This window comes from Ambystoma mexicanum, chromosome 7q (assembly GCF_040938575.1).
Source record: "Ambystoma mexicanum isolate Mex_15411 chromosome 7q, UKY_AmexF1_1, whole genome shotgun sequence".
Taxonomy (NCBI): domain Eukaryota; kingdom Metazoa; phylum Chordata; class Amphibia; order Caudata; family Ambystomatidae; genus Ambystoma; species Ambystoma mexicanum.
Window position 1 is genome coordinate 1,137,344,719 of NC_090941.1, and position 20,303 is coordinate 1,137,365,021.

Consider the following 20,303-nt stretch of genomic DNA (forward strand, 5'->3'; position numbering starts at 1 on the left):
AGAACAGGGATGCAGACCCATTGGCTGAACATTGCAGTTTTGAATTTCAGATGTCTTGAAACCTCATAGAAATACAGCTTCATGGTTATAAGTGCTTACCTTTTGAGGTTGAAGTTCTGTGAACTAAACAGCAACTTTGGAAGTGTATGTTATAATATTTAGGATGGATTGCATTTGAACATCAGGTGCTCACCTAACAGGAGTTCTTTCTATTTTTCTTTAGTTAGTAAGTGCTTCCATGTTAGGTGAGCAATTGTTGCAATATCCCCACTACAGAAAACCATCTCTCTATACTTTCAAAATGTGGGAGGAGCTACTTAATGGTTTGGTGCCTTCAAGGCCTTTCAAGGGATAAAAAGGCGAGCACTTATTCCACAGTGCCCATACCAGAAACAGCCTCTGACAAGAACAGGGATGCAGACCCTTTGGCTGAACATTGCAGTTTTGAATTTCAGATGTCTTGAAACCTCATAGAAATACAGCTTCATGGTTATAAGTGCTTACCTTTTGAGGTTGAAGTTGTGTGAACTAAACAGCAACTTTGGAAGTGTATGTTATAATATTTAGGATGGATTGCATTTGAACATCAGGTGCTCACCTAACAGGAGTTCTTTCTATTTTTCTTTAGTTACTAAGTGCTTCCATGTTAGGTGAGCAATTGTTGCAATATCCCCACTACAGAAAACCATCTCTCTATACTTTCAAAATCTTCACCAAGCAAGCTCAGAAAAGAGCGGGAAAAATGTGGGAGGAGCTACTTAATGGTTTGGTGCCTTGAGGGCCTTTCAAGGGATAAAAAGGTGGGCACTTCTTCCACAGTGCCCATAGCAGGAACGGCCTCGGATGAGAACAGTGATGCAGGCCAACTGGCTGAACATTGCAGTTTTGAATTTCAGATGTCTTGAAACCTCATAGAAATACAGCTTCAAGCTTGTAAGTGGTTACCTATTGAGGTTGAAGTTCTGTTAACTAAACAACAGCTCTGGAAGTGTATGTTATAATATTTAGAGAATAATTGCATTTGAGCATCAGGTGCTCACCTAACAGGAGTTCTTTCTATTTTTCTTTAGTTAGTAAGTGCTTCCATGTTAGGTGAGCAATTGTTGCAATATCTCTACTACAGAAAACCATCTCTCTATACTTTCAAAATCTTCACCAAGCAAGCTCAGAAAAGAGCGGGACAAATGTGGGAGGAGCTACTTAATGGTTTGGTGCCTTGAGGGCCTTTCAAGGGATAAAAAGGTGGGCACTTCTTCCACAGTGCCCATAGCAGGAACGGCCTCGGATGAGAACAGTGATGCAGGCCAACTGGCTGAACATTGCAGTTTTGAATTTCAGATTTCTTGAAACCTCATAGAAATACAGCTTCAAGCTTGTAAGTGCTTACCTATTGAGGTTGAAGTTCTGTTAACTAAACAACAGCTCTGGAAGTGTATGTTATAATATTTAGAGAATAATTGCATTTGAGCATCAGGTGCTCACCTAACAGGAGTTCTTTCTATTTTTCTTTAGTTAGTAAGTGCTTCCATGTTAGGTGAGCAATTGTTGCAATATCTCCACTACAGAAAACCATCTCTCTATACTTTCAAAATCTTCACCAAGCAAGCTCAGAAAAGAGCGGGAAAAAATGTGGGAGGAGCTACTTAATGGTTTGGTGCCTTCAGGGCCTTTCAAGGGATAAAAAGGTGGGCACTTCTTCCACAGTGCCCATAGCAGGAACGGCCTCGGATGAGAACAGTGATGCAGGCCAACTGGCTGAACATTGCAGTTTTGAATTTCAGATGTCTTGAAACCTCATAGAAATACAGCTTCAAGCTTGTAAGTGCTTACCTATTGAGGTTGAAGTTCTGTTAACTAAACAACAGCTCTGGAAGTGTATGTTATAATATTTAGAGAATAATTGCATTTGAGCATCGGGTGCTCACCTAACAGGAGTTCTTTCTATTTTTCTTTAGTTAGTAAGTGCTTCCATGTTAGGTGAGCAATTGTTGCAATATCTCCACTACAGAAAACCATCTCTCTATACTTTCAAAATCTTCACCAAGCAAGCTCAGAAAAGAGCGGGAAAAATGTGGGAGGAGCTACTTAATGGTTTGGTGCCTTCAGGGCCTTTCAAGGGATAAAAAGGCGAGCACTTCTTCCACAGTGCCCATAACAGTAACAGCCTCAGACAAGAACAGGGATGCAGACCCATTGGCTGAACATTGCAGTTTTGAATTTCAGATGTCTTGAAACCTCATAGAAATACAGCTTCATGGTTATAAGTGCTTACCTTTTGAGGTTGAAGTTGTGTGAACTAAACAGCAACTTTGGAAGTGTATGTTATAATATTTAGGATGGATTGCATTTGAACATCAGGTGCTCACCTAACAGGAGTTCTTTCTATTTTTCTTTAGTTAGTAAGTGCTTCCATGTTAGGTGAGCAATTGTTGCAATATCCCCACTACAGAAAACCATCTCTCTATACTTTCAAAATCTTCACCAAGCAAGCTCAGAAAAGAGCGGGAAAAATGTGGGAGGAGCTACTTAATGGTTTGGTGCCTTGAGGGCCTTTCAAGGGATAAAAAGGTGGGCACTTCTTCCACAGTGCCCATAGCAGGAACGGCCTCGGATGAGAACAGTGATGCAGGCCAACTGGCTGAACATTGCAGTTTTGAATTTCAGATGTCTTGAAACCTCATAGAAATACAGCTTCAAGCTTGTAAGTGCTTACCTATTGAGGTTGAAGTTCTGTTAACTAAACAACAGCTCTGGAAGTGTATGTTATAATATTTAGAGAATAATTGCATTTGAGCATCAGGTGCTCACCTAACAGGAGTTCTTTCTATTTTTCTTTAGTTAGTAAGTGCTTCCATGTTAGGTGAGCAATTGTTGCAATATCTCTACTACAGAAAACCATCTCTCTATACTTTCAAAATCTTCACCAAGCAAGCTCAGAAAAGAGCGGGACAAATGTGGGAGGAGCTACTTAATGGTTTGGTGCCTTGAGGGCCTTTCAAGGGATAAAAAGGTGGGCACTTCTTCCACAGTGCCCATAGCAGGAACGGCCTCGGATGAGAACAGTGATGCAGGCCAACTGGCTGAACATTGCAGTTTTGAATTTCAGATGTCTTGAAACCTCATAGAAATACAGCTTCAAGCTTGTAAGTGCTTACCTATTGAGGTTGAAGTTCTGTTAACTAAACAACAGCTCTGGAAGTGTATGTTATAATATTTAGAGAATAATTGCATTTGAGCATCAGGTGCTCACCTAACAGGAGTTCTTTCTATTTTTCTTTAGTTAGTAAGTGCTTCCATGTTAGGTGAGCAATTGTTGCAATATCTCCACTACAGAAAACCATCTCTCTATACTTTCAAAATCTTCACCAAGCAAGCTCAGAAAAGAGCGGGAAAAATGTGGGAGGAGCTTCTTAATGGTTTGGTGCCTTCAGGGACTTTCAAGGGATAAAAAGGCTAGAACTTCTTCCACAGTGCCCATACCAGGAACAGCCTCAGACAAGAACAGGGATGCAGACCCTTTGGCTGAACATTGCAGTTTTGAATTTCAGATGTCTTGAAACCTCATAGAAATACAGCTTCAAGCTTGTAAGTGCTTACCTTTTGAGTTTGAAGTTCTGTGAAATAAACAACAACTCTGGAAGTACATGGTATAATATTTAGGGATGGATTACATTTGAGCATCAGGTGTTCACCTAACAGGAGTTCTTTCTATTTTTCTTTAGTTAGTAAGTGCTTCCATGTTAGGTGAGCAATTGTTGCAATATCCCCACTACAGAAAACCATCTCTCTATACTTTCAAAATCTTCACCAAGCAAGCTCAGAAAGAGCGGGAAAAATGTGGGAGGAGCTACTTAATGGTTTGGTGCCTTCAGGGCCTTTCAAGGGATAAAAAGGCGAGCACTTCTTCCACATTGCCCATAACAGGAACAGCCTCAGACAAGAACGGGGATGCAGACCCATTGGCTGAACATTGCAGTTTTGAATTTCAGATGTCTTGAAACCTCATAGAAATACAGCTTCATGGTTATAAGTGCTTACCTTTTGAGTTTGAAGTTCTGTGAAATAAACAACAACTCTGGAAGTACATGGTATACTATTTAGGGATGGATTGCATTTGAGCATCAGGTGTTCACCTAACAGGAGTTCTTTCTATTTTTCTTTAGTTAGTAAGTGCTTCCATGTTAGGTGAGCAATTGTTGCAATATCCCCACTACAGAAAACCATCTCTCTATACTCTCAAAATCTTCACCAAGCAAGCTCAGAAAGAGCGGGAAAAATGTGGGAGGAGCTACTTAATGGTTTGGTGCCTTCAGGGCCTTTCAAGGGATAAAAAGGCGAGCACTTCTTCCACAGTGCCCATAACAGGAACAGCCTCAGACAAGAACAGGGATGCAGACCCATTGGCTGAACATTGCAGTTTTGAATTTCAGATGTCTTGAAACCTCATAGAAATACAGCTTCATGGTTATAAGTGCTTACCTTTTGAGGTTGAAGTTCTGTGAACTAAACAGCAACTTTGGAAGTGTATGTTATAATATTTAGGATGGATTGCATTTGAACATCAGGTGCTCACCTAACAGGAGTTATTTCTATTTTTCTTTAGTTAGTAAGTGCTTCCATGTTAGGTGAGCAATTGTTGCAATATCTCCACTACAGAAAACCATCTCTCTATACTTTCAAAATCTTCACCAAGCAAGCTCAGAAAAGAGCGGGAAAAATGTGGGAGGAGCTTCTTAATGGTTTGGTGCCTTCAGGGACTTTCAAGGGATAAAAAGGCTAGAACTTCTTCCACAGTGCCCATACCAGGAACAGCCTCAGACAAGAACAGGGATGCAGACCCTTTGGCTGAACATTGCAGTTTTGAATTTCAGATGTCTTGAAACCTCATAGAAATACAGCTTCAAGCTTGTAAGTGCTTACCTTTTGAGTTTGAAGTTCTGTGAAATAAACAACAACTCTGGAAGTACATGGTATAATATTTAGGGATGGATTACATTTGAGCATCAGGTGTTCACCTAACAGGAGTTCTTTCTATTTTTCTTTAGTTAGTAAGTGCTTCCATGTTAGGTGAGCAATTGTTGCAATATCCCCACTACAGAAAACCATCTCTCTATACTTTCAAAATCTTCACCAAGCAAGCTCAGAAAGAGCGGGAAAAATGTGGGAGGAGCTACTTAATGGTTTGGTGCCTTCAGGGCCTTTCAAGGGATAAAAAGGCGAGCACTTCTTCCACAGTGCCCATAACAGGAAAAGCCTCAGACAAGAACAGGGATGCAGACCCATTGGCTGAACATTGCAGTTTTGAATTTCAGATGTCTTGAAACCTCATAGAAATACAGCTTCATGGTTATAAGTGCTTGTAAGTGCTTACCTATTGAGGTTGAAGTTCTGTTAACTAAACAACAGCTCTGGAAGTGTATGTTATAATATTTAGAGAATAATTGCATTTGAGCATCAGGTGCTCACCTAACAGGAGTTCTTTCTATTTTTCTTTAGTTAGTAAGTGCTTCCATGTTAGGTGAGCAATTGTTGCAATATCCCCACTACAGAAAACCATCTCTCTATACTTTCAAAATCTTCACCAAGCAAGCTCGGAAAAGAGCGGGAAAAATGTGGGAGGAGCTACTTAATGGTTTGGTGCCTTGAGGGCCTTTCAAGGGATAAAAAGGTGGGCACTTCTTCCACAGTGCCCATAGCAGGAACGGCCTCGGATGAGAACAGTGATGCAGGCCAACTGGCTGAACATTGCAGTTTTGAATTTCAGATGTCTTGAAACCTCATAGAAATACAGCTTCAAGCTTGTAAGTGCTTACCTATTGAGGTTGAAGTTCTGTTAACTAAACAACAGCTCTGGAAGTGTATGTTATAATATTTAGAGAATAATTGCATTTGAGCATCAGGTGCTCACCTAACAGGAGTTCTTTCTATTTTTCTTTAGTTAGTAAGTGCTTCCATGTTAGGTGAGCAATTGTTGCAATATCTCCACTACAGAAAACCATCTCTCTATACTTTCAAAATCTTCACCAAGCAAGCTCAGAAAAGAGCGGGAAAAATGTGGGAGGAGCTACTTAATGGTTTGGTGCCTTCAGGGCCTTTCAAGGGATAAAAAGGCGAGCACTTCTTCCACAGTGCCCATAACAGTAACAGCCTCAGACAAGAACAGGGATGCAGACCCATTGGCTGAACATTGCAGTTTTGAATTTCAGATGTCTTGAAACCTCATAGAAATACAGCTTCATGGTTATAAGTGCTTACCTTTTGAGGTTGAAGTTCTGTGAACTAAACAGCAACTTTGGAAGTGTATGTTATAATATTTAGGATGGATTGCATTTGAACATCAGGTGCTCACCTAACAGGAGTTCTTTCTATTTTTCTTTAGTTAGTAAGTGCTTCCATGTTAGGTGAGCAATTGTTGCAATATCTCCACTGCAGAAAACCATCCCTCTATACTTTTAAAATCTTCACCAAGCAAGCTCAGAAAAGAGCGGGAAAAATGTGGGAGGAGCTACTTAATGGTTTGGTGCCTTCAGGGCCTTTCAAGGGATAAAAAGGCGAGCACTTATTCCACAGTGCCCATACCAGAAACAGCCTCTGACAAGAACAGGGATGCAGACCCTTTGGCTGAACATTGCAGTTTTGAATTTCAGATGCCTTGAAACCTCATAGAAATACAGCTTCAAGCTTGTAAGTGCTTACCTTTTGAGTTTGAAGTTCTGTGAAATAAACAACAACTCTGGAAGTACATGGTATAATATTTAGGGATGGATTGCATTTGAGCATCAGGTGTTCACCTAACAGGAGTTCTTTCTATTTTTCTTTAGTTAGTAAGTGCTTCCATGTTAGGTGAGCAATTGTTGCAATATCCCCACTACAGAAAACCATCTCTCTATACTTTCAAAATCTTCACCAAGCAACCTCAGAAAAGAGCGGGAAAAATGTGGGAGGAGCTACTTAATGGTCTGGTGCCTTGAGGGCCTTTCAAGGGATAAAAAGGTGGGCCCTTCTCCACAGTGCCCATAGCAGGAACGGCCTCGGATGACAACAGTGATGCAGGCCAACTGGCTGAACATTGCAGTTTTGAATTTCAGATGTCTTGAAACCTCATAGAAATACAGCTTCATGGTTATAAGTGCTTACCTTTTGAGTTTGAAGTTCTGTGAAATAAACAACAACTCTGGAAGTACATGGTATACTATTTAGGGATGGATTGCATTTGAGCATCAGGTGTTCACCTAACAGGAGTTCTTTCTATTTTTCTTTAGTTAGTAAGTGCTTCTATGTTAGGTGAGCAATTGTTGCACTATCCCCACTACAGAAAACCATCTCTCTATACTTTCAAAATCTTCACCAAGCAAGCTCGGAAAAGAGCGGGAAAAATGTGGGAGGAGCTACTTAATGGTTTGGTGCCTTGAGGGCCTTTCAAGGGATAAAAAGGTGGGCACTTCTTCCACAGTGCCCATACCAGAAACAGCCTCTGACAAGAACAGGGATGCAGACCCTTTGGCTGAACATTGCAGTTTTGAATTTCAGATGCCTTGAAACCTCATAGAAATACAGCTTCAAGCTTGTAAGTGCTTACCTTTTGAGTTTGAAGTTCTGTGAAATAAACAACAACTCTGTTAACTAAACAACAGCTCTGGAAGTGTATGTTATAATATTTAGAGAATAATTGCATTTGAGCATCAGGTGCTCACCTAACAGGAGTTCTTTCTATTTTTCTTTAGTTAGTAAGTGCTTCCATGTTAGGTGAGCAATTGTTGCAATATCCCCACTACAGAAAACCATCTCTCTATACTTTTAAAATCTTCACCAATCAAGCTCAGAAAAGAGCGGGAAAAATGTGGGAGGAGCTACTTAATGTTTTGGTGCCTTCAGGGCCTTTCAAGGGATAAAAAGGCGAGCACTTCTTCCACAGTGCCCATAACAGGAACAGCCTCAGACAAGAACAGGGATGCAGACCCACTGGCTGAACATTGCAGTTTTGAATTTCAGATGTCTTGGAACCTCACAGAAATACAGCTTCAAGGTTGGCACCTGCGTTTTATATATGTGTAAGTGCTTCCCTTTTGAGGTTGAAGTTCTGTGAACTAAACAGCAATTTTGGAAGTGTATGTTATAATATTTAGGATGGATTGCATTTGAACATCAGGTGCTCACCTAACAGGAGTTATTTCTATTTTTCTTTAGTTAGTAAGTGCTTCCATGTTAGGTGAGCAATTGTTGCAATATCTCCACTACAGAAAACCATCTCTCTATACTTTCAAAATCTTCACCAAGCAAGCTCAGAAAAGAGCGGGAAAAATGTGGGAGGAGCTTCTTAATGGTTTGGTGCCTTCAGGGACTTTCAAGGGATAAAAAGGCTAGAACTTCTTCCACAGTGCCCATACCAGGAACAGCCTCAGACAAGAACAGGGATGCAGACCCTTTGGCTGAACATTGCAGTTTTGAATTTCAGATGTCTTGAAACCTCATAGAAATACAGCTTCAAGCTTGTAAGTGCTTACCTTTTGAGTTTGAAGTTCTGTGAAATAAACAACAACTCTGGAAGTACATGGTATAATATTTAGGGATGGATTACATTTGAGCATCAGGTGTTCACCTAACAGGAGTTCTTTCTATTTTTCTTTAGTTAGTAAGTGCTTCCATGTTAGGTGAGCAATTGTTGCAATATCCCCACTACAGAAAACCATCTCTCTATACTTTCAAAATCTTCACCAAGCAAGCTCAGAAAGAGCGGGAAAAATGTGGGAGGAGCTACTTAATGGTTTGGTGCCTTCAGGGCCTTTCAAGGGATAAAAAGGCGAGCACTTCTTCCACATTGCCCATAACAGGAACAGCCTCAGACAAGAACGGGGATGCAGACCCATTGGCTGAACATTGCAGTTTTGAATTTCAGATGTCTTGAAACCTCATAGAAATACAGCTTCATGGTTATAAGTGCTTACCTTTTGAGTTTGAAGTTCTGTGAAATAAACAACAACTCTGGAAGTACATGGTATACTATTTAGGGATGGATTGCATTTGAGCATCAGGTGTTCACCTAACAGGAGTTCTTTCTATTTTTCTTTAGTTAGTAAGTGCTTCCATGTTAGGTGAGCAATTGTTGCAATATCCCCACTACAGAAAACCATCTCTCTATACTCTCAAAATCTTCACCAAGCAAGCTCAGAAAGAGCGGGAAAAATGTGGGAGGAGCTACTTAATGGTTTGGTGCCTTCAGGGCCTTTCAAGGGATAAAAAGGCGAGCACTTCTTCCACAGTGCCCATAACAGGAACAGCCTCAGACAAGAACAGGGATGCAGACCCATTGGCTGAACATTGCAGTTTTGAATTTCAGATGTCTTGAAACCTCATAGAAATACAGCTTCATGGTTATAAGTGCTTACCTTTTGAGGTTGAAGTTCTGTGAACTAAACAGCAACTTTGGAAGTGTATGTTATAATATTTAGGATGGATTGCATTTGAACATCAGGTGCTCACCTAACAGGAGTTATTTCTATTTTTCTTTAGTTAGTAAGTGCTTCCATGTTAGGTGAGCAATTGTTGCAATATCTCCACTACAGAAAACCATCTCTCTATACTTTCAAAATCTTCACCAAGCAAGCTCAGAAAAGAGCGGGAAAAATGTGGGAGGAGCTTCTTAATGGTTTGGTGCCTTCAGGGACTTTCAAGGGATAAAAAGGCTAGAACTTCTTCCACAGTGCCCATACCAGGAACAGCCTCAGACAAGAACAGGGATGCAGACCCTTTGGCTGAACATTGCAGTTTTGAATTTCAGATGTCTTGAAACCTCATAGAAATACAGCTTCAAGCTTGTAAGTGCTTACCTTTTGAGTTTGAAGTTCTGTGAAATAAACAACAACTCTGGAAGTACATGGTATAATATTTAGGGATGGATTACATTTGAGCATCAGGTGTTCACCTAACAGGAGTTCTTTCTATTTTTCTTTAGTTAGTAAGTGCTTCCATGTTAGGTGAGCAATTGTTGCAATATCCCCACTACAGAAAACCATCTCTCTATACTTTCAAAATCTTCACCAAGCAAGCTCAGAAAGAGCGGGAAAAATGTGGGAGGAGCTACTTAATGGTTTGGTGCCTTCAGGGCCTTTCAAGGGATAAAAAGGCGAGCACTTCTTCCACAGTGCCCATAACAGGAAAAGCCTCAGACAAGAACAGGGATGCAGACCCATTGGCTGAACATTGCAGTTTTGAATTTCAGATGTCTTGAAACCTCATAGAAATACAGCTTCATGGTTATAAGTGCTTGTAAGTGCTTACCTATTGAGGTTGAAGTTCTGTTAACTAAACAACAGCTCTGGAAGTGTATGTTATAATATTTAGAGAATAATTGCATTTGAGCATCAGGTGCTCACCTAACAGGAGTTCTTTCTATTTTTCTTTAGTTAGTAAGTGCTTCCATGTTAGGTGAGCAATTGTTGCAATATCTCCACTGCAGAAAACCATCTCTCTATACTTTCAAAATCTTCACCAAGCAAGCTCAGAAAAGAGCGGGAAAAATGTGGGAGGAGCTACTTAATGGTTTGGTGCCTTGAGGGCCTTTCAAGGGATAAAAAGGTGGGCACTTCTTCCACAGTGCCCATAGCAGGAACGGCCTCGGATGAGAACAGTGATGCAGGCCAACTGGCTGAACATTGCAGTTTTGAATTTCAGATGTCTTGAAACCTCATAGAAATACAGCTTCAAGCTTGTAAGTGCTTACCTATTGAGGTTGAAGTTCTGTTAACTAAACAACAGCTCTGGAAGTGTATGTTATAATATTTAGAGAATAATTGCATTTGAGCATCAGGTGCTCACCTAACAGGAGTTCTTTCTATTTTTCTTTAGTTAGTAAGTGCTTCCATGTTAGGTGAGCAATTGTTGCAATATCTCCACTACAGAAAACCATCTCTCTATACTTTCAAAATCTTCACCAAGCAAGCTCAGAAAGAGCGGGAAAAATGTGGGAGGAGCTACTTAATGGTTTGGTGCCTTCAGGGCCTTTCAAGGGATAAAAAGGCGAGCACTTCTTCCACAGTGCCCATAACAGGAACAGCCTCAGACAAGAACAGGGATGCAGACCCATTGGCTGAACATTGCAGTTTTGAATTTCAGATGTCTTGAAACCTCATAGAAATACAGCTTCATGGTTATAAGTGCTTACCTTTTGAGGTTGAAGTTCTGTGAACTAAACAGCAACTTTGGAAGTGTATGTTATAATATTTAGGATGGATTGCATTTGAACATCAGGTGCTCACCTAACAGGAGTTCTTTCTATTTTTCTTTAGTTAGTAAGTGCTTCCATGTTAGGTGAGCAATTGTTGCAATATCCCCACTACAGAAAACCATCTCTCTATACTTTCAAAATGTGGGAGGAGCTACTTAATGGTTTGGTGCCTTCAAGGCCTTTCAAGGGATAAAAAGGCGAGCACTTATTCCACAGTGCCCATACCAGAAACAGCCTCTGACAAGAACAGGGATGCAGACCCTTTGGCTGAACATTGCAGTTTTGAATTTCAGATGTCTTGAAACCTCATAGAAATACAGCTTCATGGTTATAAGTGCTTACCTTTTGAGGTTGAAGTTGTGTGAACTAAACAGCAACTTTGGAAGTGTATGTTATAATATTTAGGATGGATTGCATTTGAACATCAGGTGCTCACCTAACAGGAGTTCTTTCTATTTTTGTTTAGTTACTAAGTGCTTCCATGTTAGGTGAGCAATTGTTGCAATATCCCCACTACAGAAAACCATCTCTCTATACTTTCAAAATCTTCACCAAGCAAGCTCAGAAAAGAGCGGGAAAAATGTGGGAGGAGCTACTTAATGGTTTGGTGCCTTGAGGGCCTTTCAAGGGATAAAAAGGTGGGCACTTCTTCCACAGTGCCCATAGCAGGAATGGCCTCGGATGAGAACAGTGATGCAGGCCAACTGGCTGAACATTGCAGTTTTGAATTTCAGATGTCTTGAAACCTCATAGAAATACAGCTTCAAGCTTGTAAGTGGTTACCTATTGAGGTTGAAGTTCTGTTAACTAAACAACAGCTCTGGAAGTGTATGTTATAATATTTAGAGAATAATTGCATTTGAGCATCAGGTGCTCACCTAACAGGAGTTCTTTCTATTTTTCTTTAGTTAGTAAGTGCTTCCATGTTAGGTGAGCAATTGTTGCAATATCTCTACTACAGAAAACCATCTCTCTATACTTTCAAAATCTTCACCAAGCAAGCTCAGAAAAGAGCGGGACAAATGTGGGAGGAGCTACTTAATGGTTTGGTGCCTTGAGGGCCTTTCAAGGGATAAAAAGGTGGGCACTTCTTCCACAGTGCCCATAGCAGGAACGGCCTCGGATGAGAACAGTGATGCAGGCCAACTGGCTGAACATTGCAGTTTTGAATTTCAGATGTCTTGAAACCTCATAGAAATACAGCTTCAAGCTTGTAAGTGCTTACCTATTGAGGTTGAAGTTCTGTTAACTAAACAACAGCTCTGGAAGTGTATGTTATAATATTTAGAGAATAATTGCATTTGAGCATCAGGTGCTCACCTAACAGGAGTTCTTTCTATTTTTCTTTAGTTAGTAAGTGCTTCCATGTTAGGTGAGCAATTGTTGCAATATCTCCACTACAGAAAACCATCTCTCTATACTTTCAAAATCTTCACCAAGCAAGCTCAGAAAAGAGCGGGAAAAAATGTGGGAGGAGCTACTTAATGGTTTGGTGCCTTCAGGGCCTTTCAAGGGATAAAAAGGTGGGCACTTCTTCCACAGTGCCCATAGCAGGAACGGCCTCGGATGAGAACAGTGATGCAGGCCAACTGGCTGAACATTGCAGTTTTGAATTTCAGATGTCTTGAAACCTCATAGAAATACAGCTTCAAGCTTGTAAGTGCTTACCTATTGAGGTTGAAGTTCTGTTAACTAAACAACAGCTCTGGAAGTGTATGTTATAATATTTAGAGAATAATTGCATTTGAGCATCGGGTGCTCACCTAACAGGAGTTCTTTCTATTTTTCTTTAGTTAGTAAGTGCTTCCATGTTAGGTGAGCAATTGTTGCAATATCTCCACTACAGAAAACCATCTCTCTATACTTTCAAAATCTTCACCAAGCAAGCTCAGAAAAGAGCGGGAAAAATGTGGGAGGAGCTACTTAATGGTTTGGTGCCTTCAGGGCCTTTCAAGGGATAAAAAGGCGAGCACTTCTTCCACAGTGCCCATAACAGTAACAGCCTCAGACAAGAACAGGGATGCAGACCCATTGGCTGAACATTGCAGTTTTGAATTTCAGATGTCTTGAAACCTCATAGAAATACAGCTTCATGGTTATAAGTGCTTACCTTTTGAGGTTGAAGTTGTGTGAACTAAACAGCAACTTTGGAAGTGTATGTTATAATATTTAGGATGGATTGCATTTGAACATCAGGTGCTCACCTAACAGGAGTTCTTTCTATTTTTCTTTAGTTAGTAAGTGCTTCCATGTTAGGTGAGCAATTGTTGCAATATCCCCACTACAGAAAACCATCTCTCTATACTTTCAAAATCTTCACCAAGCAAGCTCAGAAAAGAGCGGGAAAAATGTGGGAGGAGCTACTTAATGGTTTGGTGCCTTGAGGGCCTTTCAAGGGATAAAAAGGTGGGCACTTCTTCCACAGTGCCCATAGCAGGAACGGCCTCGGATGAGAACAGTGATGCAGGCCAACTGGCTGAACATTGCAGTTTTGAATTTCAGATGTCTTGAAACCTCATAGAAATACAGCTTCAAGCTTGTAAGTGCTTACCTATTGAGGTTGAAGTTCTGTTAACTAAACAACAGCTCTGGAAGTGTATGTTATAATATTTAGAGAATAATTGCATTTGAGCATCAGGTGCTCACCTAACAGGAGTTCTTTCTATTTTTCTTTAGTTAGTAAGTGCTTCCATGTTAGGTGAGCAATTGTTGCAATATCTCCACTGCAGAAAACCATCTCTCTATACTTTCAAAATCTTCACCAAGCAAGCTCAGAAAAGAGCGGGAAAAATGTGGGAGGAGCTACTTAATGGTTTGGTGCCTTGAGGGCCTTTCAAGGGATAAAAAGGTGGGCACTTCTTCCACAGTGCCCATAGCAGGAACGGCCTCGGATGAGAACAGTGATGCAGGCCAACTGGCTGAACATTGCAGTTTTGAATTTCAGATGTCTTGAAACCTCATAGAAATACAGCTTCAAGCTTGTAAGTGCTTACCTATTGAGGTTGAAGTTCTGTTAACTAAACAACAGCTCTGGAAGTGTATGTTATAATATTTAGAGAATAATTGCATTTGAACATCAGGTGCTCACCTAACAGGAGTTCTTTCTATTTTTCTTTAGTTAGTAAGTGCTTCCATGTTAGGTGAGCAATTGTTGCAATATCTCCACTACAGAAAACCATCTCTCTATACTTTCAAAATCTTCACCAAGCAAGCTCAGAAAGAGCGGGAAAAATGTGGGAGGAGCTACTTAATGGTTTGGTGCCTTCAGGGCCTTTCAAGGGATAAAAAGGCGAGCACTTCTTCCACAGTGCCCATAACAGGAACAGCCTCAGACAAGAACAGGGATGCAGACCCATTGGCTGAACATTGCAGTTTTGAATTTCAGATGTCTTGAAACCTCATAGAAATACAGCTTCATGGTTATAAGTGCTTACCTTTTGAGGTTGAAGTTCTGTGAACTAAACAGCAACTTTGGAAGTGTATGTTATAATATTTAGGATGGATTGCATTTGAACATCAGGTGCTCACCTAACAGGAGTTCTTTCTATTTTTCTTTAGTTAGTAAGTGCTTCCATGTTAGGTGAGCAATTGTTGCAATATCCCCACTACAGAAAACCATCTCTCTATACTTTCAAAATGTGGGAGGAGCTACTTAATGGTTTGGTGCCTTCAAGGCCTTTCAAGGGATAAAAAGGCGAGCACTTATTCCACAGTGCCCATACCAGAAACAGCCTCTGACAAGAACAGGGATGCAGACCCTTTGGCTGAACATTGCAGTTTTGAATTTCAGATGTCTTGAAACCTCATAGAAATACAGCTTCATGGTTATAAGTGCTTACCTTTTGAGGTTGAAGTTGTGTGAACTAAACAGCAACTTTGGAAGTGTATGTTATAATATTTAGGATGGATTGCATTTGAACATCAGGTGCTCACCTAACAGGAGTTCTTTCTATTTTTCTTTAGTTACTAAGTGCTTCCATGTTAGGTGAGCAATTGTTGCAATATCCCCACTACAGAAAACCATCTCTCTATACTTTCAAAATCTTCACCAAGCAAGCTCAGAAAAGAGCGGGACAAATGTGGGAGGAGCTACTTAATGGTTTGGTGCCTTGAGGGCCTTTCAAGGGATAAAAAGGTGGGCACTTCTTCCACAGTGCCCATAGCAGGAACGGCCTCGGATGAGAACAGTGATGCAGGCCAACTGGCTGAACATTGCAGTTTTGAATTTCAGATGTCTTGAAACCTCATAGAAATACAGCTTCAAGCTTGTAAGTGCTTACCTATTGAGGTTGAAGTTCTGTTAACTAAACAACAGCTCTGGAAGTGTATGTTATAATATTTAGAGAATAATTGCATTTGAGCATCAGGTGCTCACCTAACAGGAGTTCTTTCTATTTTTCTTTAGTTAGTAAGTGCTTCCATGTTAGGTGAGCAATTGTTGCAATATCTCCACTACAGAAAACCATCTCTCTATACTTTCAAAATCTTCACCAAGCAAGCTCAGAAAAGAGCGGGAAAAAATGTGGGAGGAGCTACTTAATGGTTTGGTGCCTTCAGGGCCTTTCAAGGGATAAAAAGGTGGGCACTTCTTCCACAGTGCCCATAGCAGGAACGGCCTCGGATGAGAACAGTGATGCAGGCCAACTGGCTGAACATTGCAGTTTTGAATTTCAGATGTCTTGAAACCTCATAGAAATACAGCTTCAAGCTTGTAAGTGCTTACCTATTGAGGTTGAAGTTCTGTTAACTAAACAACAGCTCTGGAAGTGTATGTTATAATATTTAGAGAATAATTGCATTTGAGCATCGGGTGCTCACCTAACAGGAGTTCTTTCTATTTTTCTTTAGTTAGTAAGTGCTTCCATGTTAGGTGAGCAATTGTTGCAATATCTCCACTACAGAAAACCATCTCTCTATACTTTCAAAATCTTCACCAAGCAAGCTCAGAAAAGAGCGGGAAAAATGTGGGAGGAGCTACTTAATGGTTTGGTGCCTTCAGGGCCTTTCAAGGGATAAAAAGGCGAGCACTTCTTCCACAGTGCCCATAACAGTAACAGCCTCAGACAAGAACAGGGATGCAGACCCATTGGCTGAACATTGCAGTTTTGAATTTCAGATGTCTTGAAACCTCATAGAAATACAGCTTCATGGTTATAAGTGCTTACCTTTTGAGGTTGAAGTTGTGTGAACTAAACAGCAACTTTGGAAGTGTATGTTATAATATTTAGGATGGATTGCATTTGAACATCAGGTGCTCACCTAACAGGAGTTCTTTCTATTTTTCTTTAGTTAGTAAGTGCTTCCATGTTAGGTGAGCAATTGTTGCAATATCCCCACTACAGAAAACCATCTCTCTATACTTTCAAAATCTTCACCAAGCAAGCTCAGAAAAGAGCGGGAAAAATGTGGGAGGAGCTACTTAATGGTTTGGTGCCTTGAGGGCCTTTCAAGGGATAAAAAGGTGGGCACTTCTTCCACAGTGCCCATAGCAGGAACGGCCTCGGATGAGAACAGTGATGCAGGCCAACTGGCTGAACATTGCAGTTTTGAATTTCAGATGTCTTGAAACCTCATAGAAATACAGCTTCAAGCTTGTAAGTGCTTACCTATTGAGGTTGAAGTTCTGTTAACTAAACAACAGCTCTGGAAGTGTATGTTATAATATTTAGAGAATAATTGCATTTGAGCATCAGGTGCTCACCTAACAGGAGTTCTTTCTATTTTTCTTTAGTTAGTAAGTGCTTCCATGTTAGGTGAGCAATTGTTGCAATATCTCCACTACAGAAAACCATCTCTCTATACTTTCAAAATCTTCACCAAGCAAGCTCAGAAAAGAGCGGGAAAAAATGTGGGAGGAGCTACTTAATGGTTTGGTGCCTTCAGGGCCTTTCAAGGGATAAAAAGGTGGGCACTTCTTCCACAGTGCCCATAGCAGGAACGGCCTCGGATGAGAACAGTGATGCAGGCCAACTGGCTGAACATTGCAGTTTTGAATTTCAGATGTCTTGAAACCTCATAGAAATACAGCTTCAAGCTTGTAAGTGCTTACCTATTGAGGTTGAAGTTCTGTTAACTAAACAACAGCTCTGGAAGTGTATGTTATAATATTTAGAGAATAATTGCATTTGAGCATCGGGTGCTCACCTAACAGGAGTTCTTTCTATTTTTCTTTAGTTAGTAAGTGCTTCCATGTTAGGTGAGCAATTGTTGCAATATCTCCACTACAGAAAACCATCTCTCTATACTTTCAAAATCTTCACCAAGCAAGCTCAGAAAAGAGCGTGAAAAATGTGGGAGGAGCTACTTAATGGTTTGGTGCCTTCAGGGCCTTTCAAGGGATAAAAAGGCGAGCACTTCTTCCACAGTGCCCATAACAGTAACAGCCTCAGACAAGAACAGGGATGCAGACCCATTGGCTGAACATTGCAGTTTTGAATTTCAGATGTCTTGAAACCTCATAGAAATACAGCTTCATGGTTATAAGTGCTTACCTTTTGAGGTTGAAGTTGTGTGAACTAAACAGCAACTTTGGAAGTGTATGTTATAATATTTAGGATGGATTGCATTTGAACATCAGGTGCTCACCTAACAGGAGTTCTTTCTATTTTTCTTTAGTTAGTAAGTGCTTCCATGTTAGGTGAGCAATTGTTGCAATATCTCTACTACAGAAAACCATCTCTCTATACTTTCAAAATCTTCACCAAGCAAGCTCAGAAAAGAGCGGGACAAATGTGGGAGGAGCTACTTAATGGTTTGGTGCCTTGAGGGCCTTTCAAGGGATAAAAAGGTGGGCACTTCTTCCACAGTGCCCATAGCAGGAACGGCCTCGGATGAGAACAGTGATGCAGGCCAACTGGCTGAACATTGCAGTTTTGAATTTCAGATGTCTTGAAACCTCATAGAAATACAGCTTCAAGCTTGTAAGTGCTTACCTATTGAGGTTGAAGTTCTGTTAACTAAACAACAGCTCTGGAAGTGTATGTTATAATATTTAGAGAATAATTGCATTTGAGCATCAGGTGCTCACCTAACAGGAGTTCTTTCTATTTTTCTTTAGTTAGTAAGTGCTTCCATGTTAGGTGAGCAATTGTTGCAATATCCCCACTACAGAAAACCATCTCTCTATACTTTCAAAATCTTCACCAAGCAAGCTCAGAAAAGAGCGGGAAAAATGTGGGAGGAGCTACTTAATGGTTTGGTGCCTTGAGGGCCTTTCAAGGGATAAAAAGGTGGGCACTTCTTCCACAGTGCCCATAGCAGGAACGGCCTCGGATGAGAACAGTGATGCAGGCCAACTGGCTGAACATTGCAGTTTTGAATTTCAGATGTCTTGAAACCTCATAGAAATACAGCTTCAAGCTTGTAAGTGCTTACCTATTGAGGTTGAAGTTCTGTTAACTAAACAACAGCTCTGGAAGTGTATGTTATAATATTTAGAGAATAATTGCATTTGAGCATCGGGTGCTCACCTAACAGGAGTTCTTTCTATTTTTCTTTAGTTAGTAAGTGCTTCCATGTTAGGTGAGCAATTGTTGCAATATCTCCACTACAGAAAACCATCTCTCTATACTTTCAAAATCTTCACCAAGCAAGCTCAGAAAAGAGCGGGAAAAATGTGGGAGGAGCTACTTAATGGTTTGGTGCCTTCAGGGCCTTTCAAGGGATAAAAAGGCGAGCACTTCTTCCACAGTGCCCATAACAGTAACAGCCTCAGACAAGAACAGGGATGCAGACCCATTGGCTGAACATTGCAGTTTTGAATTTCAGATGTCTTGAAACCTCATAGAAATACAGCTTCATGGTTATAAGTGCTTACCCTTTGAGGTTGAAGTTCTGTGAACTAAACAGCAACTTTGGAAGTGTATGTTATAATATTTAGGATGGATTGCATTTGAACATCAGGTGCTCACCTAACAGGAGTTCTTTCTATTTTTCTTTAGTTAGTAAGTGCTTCCATGTTAGGTGAGCAATTGTTGCAATATCCCCACTACAGAAAACCATCTCTCTATACTTTCAAAATCTTCACCAAGCAAGCTCAGAAAAGAGCGGGAAAAATGTGGGAGGAGCTACTTAATGGTTTGGTGCCTTGAGGGCCTTTCAAGGGATAAAAAGGTGGGCACTTCTTCCACAGTGCCCATAGCAGGAACGGCCTCGGATGAGAACAGTGATGCAGGCCAACTGGCTGAACATTGCAGTTTTGAATTTCAGATGTCTTGAAACCTCATAGAAATACAGCTTCAAGCTTGTAAGTGCTTACCTATTGAGGTTGAAGTTCTGTTAACTAAACAACAGCTCTGGACGTGTATGTTATAATATTTAGAGAATAATTGCATTTGCGCATCAGGTGCTCACCTAACAGGAGTTCTTTCTATTTTTCTTTAGTTAGTAAGTGCTTCCATGTTAGGTGAGCAATTGTTGCAATATCTCTACTACAGAAAACCATCTCTCTATACTTTCAAAATCTTCACCAAGCAAGCTCAGAAAAGAGCGGGACAAATGTGGGAGGAGCTACTTAATGGTTTGGTGCCTTGAGGGCCTTTCAAGGGATAAAAAGGTGGGCACTTCTTCCACAGTGCCCATAGCAGGAACGGCCTCGGATGAGAACAGTGATGCAGGCCAACTGGCTGAACATTGCAGTTTTGAATTTCAGATGTCTTGAAACCTCATAGAAATACAGCTTCAAGCTTGTAAGTGCTTACCTATTGAGGTTGAAGTTCTGTTAACTAAACAACAGCTCTGGAAGTGTATGTTATAATATTTAGAGAATAATTGCATTTGAGCATCAGGTGCTCACCTAACAGGAGTTCTTTCTATTTTTCTTTAGTTAGTAAGTGCTTCCATGTTAGGTGAGCAATTGTTGCAATATCTCCACTACAGAAAACCATCTCTCTATACTTTCAAAATCTTCACCAAGCAAGCTCAGAAAAGAGCGGGAAAAAATGTGGGAGGAGCTACTTAATGGTTTGGTGCCTTCAGGGCCTTTCAAGGGATAAAAAGGTGGGCACTTCTTCCACAGTGCCCATAGCAGGAACGGCCTCGGATGAGAACAGTGATGCAGGCCAACTGGCTGAACATTGCA